This window comes from Hordeum vulgare, chromosome 4H (assembly GCF_904849725.1).
Source record: "Hordeum vulgare subsp. vulgare chromosome 4H, MorexV3_pseudomolecules_assembly, whole genome shotgun sequence".
NCBI lineage: Eukaryota > Viridiplantae > Streptophyta > Magnoliopsida > Poales > Poaceae > Hordeum > Hordeum vulgare.
In genome coordinates this window covers 539,288,185-539,294,029 of record NC_058521.1, presented here as the reverse complement: position 1 = coordinate 539,294,029, position 5,845 = coordinate 539,288,185, and the positions used below count along the sequence as shown (strand labels likewise).

Below are 5,845 nucleotides of genomic sequence, written 5' to 3'. Positions count from 1 at the left end.
GTATATTTTCTACATGCTTGCAGATTCTTACCGCTACAACTGAATTATATATATTTTTTATAAACATTAAATACAGTAGCTGACATGCATGTTGTGGTCAGATTAAATAGTTTGTCAATTTGCAATGGTTTTCTTATTGCCGCAAATGAAATTGACAGTAATCTCTCTGATGTTTGCTTGCATATCTATGCTGAAAGTCTAGAACATCTTTAAAATCATCAAGGAAAGTCTAGAGCTCTCGTGCCGGACCTGGCGCGGACGGACCGGCGGGAGGGAGAGGCCCCGCGCTTCCAGATTTATACGTTTGTTCCTAATGGAGAGTTAAGACAGCAAGCAGAGGTACGTGCATATTGATGAGACTATATATCAAATAGTTTTCCATGTACACCCCCTTTCGGTCTGTTTGACAACATGGAGTTTGGATTCGAGCCCTTAGGTGGACAGAGTCCTTAACTCCCCATAATGCCCAAACTAATCCTCATTGCAACCCCTTAAAGGTTTCTAACTGTTTGATTCTTTGTGAATTGCACAGATCGATGCTCACATTGGCGGGGTCAATGACATTGCATTCTCTCACACCAACAAGTCCCTATCAATTATTACATGTGGCGATGACAAACTCATTAAGGTGAGGTTGCTCATTATGTCACTGTTGATGGCTATATAACAAATATGTGTAGGTTTGTGACGTGCCATATTTTTTTCTATTTTTTCTGCATACTCCCTATATTCAACACATGCAATGCTTGGTGTTTGGCCTACAAGGCTTTCGGTATTGCCTTCTCTTGCTTTAGTTTCTTGTGGAGGGTGATGCTAACTGGACTGCTTTGATTTTTTTATGTCATGTAGTCTTAACTGGCAACATCAGCTCTGCAAGAATCCTAGACCAAACCCTGACATAAAGACACTCTTCACGGATCATTCCTGTGCTGCTCCTACCAATGGAGCAAGAGCTCCCCCCTGCAAATGGTCCTCTTGTTGGACCAATCCCCAAGACAGCTGGATTCCCTCTGATGGGTGCTCATGCTGTACGTATCACAGCTATAGTTGAACATTTTGACATTTTATATCATCCTATCATTTACTATATTCTCAATCTCGCAGCCGTTTCAACCTGTGGTTTCACCATCTCCAAATGCAATTGCTGGTTGGATGACAAATCCCAATCCCTCTTTACCACATCCTGCTATTGCACAAGGGCTGCCCGGTCTTGTTCAGCCACCAAACACAGGTATCATAAAACTGCAGTTCAGCAAAATGGTGTATGTCACTGTTCCAATGGATGCTCTATTTGTTTACAGCGGCATTTCTAAAGCATCCAAGGACTCCTACAAGTGCGCCTGGCATTGACTATCAGTCTGCAGATTCTGAACATCTGATGAAAAGAATGCGTGTAGGCCAGCCAGATGAGGTATTTGGGTGAACGTGGACTTTGCCATAGTTTCTGCTCTTTGCTCATTTCTGTAACAGCAGATTGATGAAGCAGTTTTGACACCTTACAAAACTATTTCAGGTGTCATTCTCTGGTGCAAGCCATCCTCCCAATGTTTACAGTCAAGAAGACCTCCCCAAACAAGTTGTTCGCACACTCAATCAGGGTTCTAATGTTATGAGCCTGGATTTCCATCCTGTTCAACAAACTATTCTTCTAGGTACATGCTTCAAACACTTAGCTTGGTTCTTGAATTTTTTACTTTGTTAGTGCATATTGTGTATTTTAATATCTCTGCTGTAAAACAGTTGGAACAAATGTTGGTGACATCAGGATATGGGAAGTTGGTTCACGCGAAAGGATAGCACACAAGACATTTAAAGTTTGGGACATTGGCTCCTGTACCTTGCCATTGCAGGTCATTATTTGAATGATAAATTCTTGGATCTATTTTATTCCGTTTTGTTAGCCACTTCTAATGTGCTGTAAGCCTGCAATTAGCAGCATTCTGACTTATATTGTGAGTTCTGAACTTCTAATGCATAAAATGTGTTGTTCTTTGTTCAGGCTGCACTAATGAAAGATGCTGCAATATGTGTCAATAGGTGTCTGTGGAGCCCTGATGGAAATATTCTAGGTATGGAAACAGGCAGTTCAGCTGCATTATCAATACGCGCCATTTTTCAATAAAAAGATAGCATTTGGGCATCGTTTTGTGCTCGGGAGTGCATATCATTTGGGCATGCTTCTCTGCTCAGCTGCTAAATGTTGTAAACAAATTTGCAGAACGGGATGAATCTGAAAAGCTGAAGACCTGGAGGAGGGGAGGAGGAGGGGACTCCGGCGGCGTCGGGCGGGGGGCGGTGGGGGCCGGGGCGGGCGGCGCCTCGTCGTCCGGCGGCTGGCGGCGCGGCGAGGGCCCGAGCCGGAGGGGCGGCGCACGGCGGCGCGGGGCCGGCGCACGGCGGCGCAGGGCCGGCGAGGGGCGGGGCGGCGCAGTGCGGGGGAGAGAGTATGCGCGGGAGGGTGAGAGAGAGAACGGTGAGAGAGAGAAGTTAAGAGAGGTAGGCACGGGGGGATAAGGCACTTTTCTTTGCCCTCAGCCAGCTGTCGGCAAAGACAGCCGTTAGTCTTTGCCCTCAGCTGGCTGTCGGCAAAGACAGCCCCCGTTTTTTTTTCTGGTCGAGGCGGCGACTGTGTTAGCCCCTATGCCGTCAGCCTTTCTATGCCGACAGCTTTCTTTGTCCTTTGTCGTCAGCTGGCTACCGTCTTAGATAAAGCGGACGGTAGAGATTTTATTTGCCGTCAGCCCCTCCTATGCCGTCAGCTTTCATTTTGGCTGAGGGCAAAGTCTCTTTGCCGTCAGCCCCGTGAAATTGCTGACGGCAAAGCTTAAAGCTGTTGGCAAACTAGCAGATTCCAGTAGTGATCTACTTCTAAGCATGCAATAGTTTAGTGAGTATTCACAATCATAGATGGTGTCCAAGATGATATATTTATATGTGAACCTCTCCTTCTTTATCACTTCCTATTAATTGCAACAATGACCAAGGTCTACGTTTGTCCACCCACAACAAGTTTCAATCAACATTCTTTTTATATGTGGAGCCATCACTTCCCATAAGATCATTACATGACCTTACATGCTTTTGTTCTTTCATCATTCTTTTCTTTCAGATCATGGCATGAGGCCAGGCCCTTAACTAAAACACTCTTTATTATATGACTCACGAACTCGAATACATCGGGGGTGACACAAAGCAAAACTCAAGCCTAAAACACTAAGAACTTTATTCTACTAGAGAAAGATAAAACCAAAAAGGATCAAACTAAGAAAAGGTTAAGGCAAAAGATGTGATGGTGATACGATACCCGGGCAACTCCTCCAAGCTTGGCACAAGCCAAAGGGATTGCCCATACCCATGCTTAGTTGTCTTCCTTTGGAGGTGATGGTGGTGGAGTTGTTGCAAGTTGGGTTTGATCCTCCGTCTCCCAAGGCATAGGTGCTCCATCATGGAAAGATGATCGAGTCTCCAGAATCCTCAAATCTACAGCCAACCGTATTGATTTAAATCTATACTCATACTCACAGTTTTGGTTCTGCAGGTCATAGATCTGGGCTTGGAGGTTGTCGGGGATATACCCCGCAGTGTAACCCGGCTTTGAGTATGACCCGCCAAAGGACTTGGCGACTCACCGGCGACTCAGCAGTGACCTGGCGGGCGACTCATACTTGTCCCCACAGGCGACTTAGATAAATGACGAACGCCCAAGGCCCAGCGTGCACCCTCGCATAAGGCGACTCATAGAGAGGCCAGGTGGGCTGGCTCACAAGAAAAGGCCCAAGAATAGGAGAGACTCCCTCACAAAGGAAACAAGACCCGGATTAGGATTCAAGAGAGACTAGTCCTATTCCTACTTCTAGTAGGACTCTACATGTAAACCTACCCCTTCCACCTATATAAGGAGGGGTAAGGGGCCCCAAGAGGGACAAGATTGACAACTTAGGTCTAGACAAGACAAATCATGAGATAGACAGATTAGACACCCACGAGATTAGAGGTGGCGATTCTGCGCCCTTGTAATCGAGATCATCGTCTTCATCAATGAAACACACGTAGGACGTATGCTTTTACCTCCATCGGAGGGGCCGAACCTGGGTAAAACTCGCGTCTCTCGATTCCGACCAACCCCTTCAAGCCGCCACATGGTTGCGATGGCCTCACACCTAAGTTCTCTCATGAGAACATCTGCCATGACAAAACCACGACAGTTGGCGCCCACCGTGGGGCTTATCGCACAGTGGAATTGTGTTCTTGGAGGGATATCTTCAGCGATCAAGATACTCGTGATTTATTGCACTGGATGAAAAAGAATCGGGTGAAAGGATTTACGTCATGGATGATGTTGAGCAAGAGAATATTAGGGTTGCGGTCTATACGTTGTTGTTGACCTGCGATTCATCAAGTCGCTGCTTTCATCCAAGTCGCCGAGATCGATTGGATTTTCATCGGTTGCACTGCCGAGTCCGAGATCAACAGGAGTAAGGCATACATGTGCCTCGTATCACCACGAAATCAAAGTGTCCGCTGTTGCCAGGCTACCACTTGGCCAAAAGGAAGACTAAGGAAAAGGACCAAAAGCTAAATCCTGATGAGTTGTCGTGTTTCATGGTCTCCTGGAGATAGAAGTGGATGAGGGTTTGCAAAAAAAATCGCGACGAGGAAATAAACCGAGATGCAGACTCGGCCTCCACAACTCCCGTCTCCTGTCACGAGCCGCCGCCACGGACTCGCCTCCGCGCGCCCTGCGCCTACCTGCCGTTGCTCCCACCTCGCTGCGCTGGCCAAGCCGCCATGGCCTCGCCTCACCGCGCTCATCTTCTGCTGCTACTTTACTACTGTGGCCGAGCCATGTCCGTGCAGGCCGAGCCACCATGGCCTCACCTCACTGCGCTGATCCTCTGCTGCCGCCTCATTGCGCTGGCCAAGCCACCATGGTCTCACCTTGCCTCGACCACTGCTCGCTCTGGAGCCACTCTACCGCCGCGCCTGCCGCATCAGCTATGGCTCACTCAGGCTGCCTCGGCAACGCATGCGCCCATGTTGGTTCCGTCGTCGTAGTGCCCGCATGATCCGCCTCGTCATTGTGCCTTGCCTCGCTCTACCGCCGCGCTCACCGGCTCGCCGAGCCACTCGAGCCGTACCCGCCGCTTCTCTGCCGCCTGCCGCGCGAGTCACCTTTCGCCTGCTTCATTCGCCATGGCTCGCCTCGCTTCACCTCACCCGCCGCTTCCCTGCCGCCTGCCGCGCGAGTCGCCTTTCGCCTGCTTCATCCGCCATGGCTCGCCTCGCTTCGCCTCAGCCGCCGCTCTCTGCCGACGGTCGTGCGAACCGTCTTCCGCCTGCTGCATCCTCCATAGCTCGCCTTGCTTCGCCTCGTATCGCCTCAGCCGCCAGCTAAACTCTGCCATGCTTAGTCCCGGCCTTGCATCATTGCGCTGAGTCGGCCTCACCCGGCCTAGGTGCGTCACTACGCCAGGGCGGCACCCATGTCCGCACTAACACATGCCAGACATTCATCCGTTACATGCACGTTCAGAGAAGGAGAGAATGATCCATTCACTCACAAGCTAGCTAGAGATCAATCCATCCGTAATGCACGCACACACGCAACACCTGATCACTCGCCAAGCATCAGGAAAAGAGCGCAGATTGATCCGGCGAGTTCGGCTGCGGAGCAGACGCGCAGTAGTTCAACCGACGGCGTACGTACTCGTGCATCAGTAGAGACAACGATGCCGATCGTCTTCTGTCAAGACTTGAAGGGAAAGATACAGAACAACTGCCCATATTGCTCTGGGTCTACGTCCATGCCTAGCTGAGAAAGCATCCACGTTCATACCAGGTGATA

The 5,845-nt window shown here is 49.4% G+C and overlaps 1 pseudogene; it reads left to right on the top strand.

The window, feature by feature from the left end:
* Positions 1–813: 813 nt before the first annotated feature.
* On the top strand, positions 814–1,702 carry LOC123450714 (annotated as a pseudogene).
* The last annotated feature ends 4,143 nt before the right edge of the window (positions 1,703–5,845 follow it).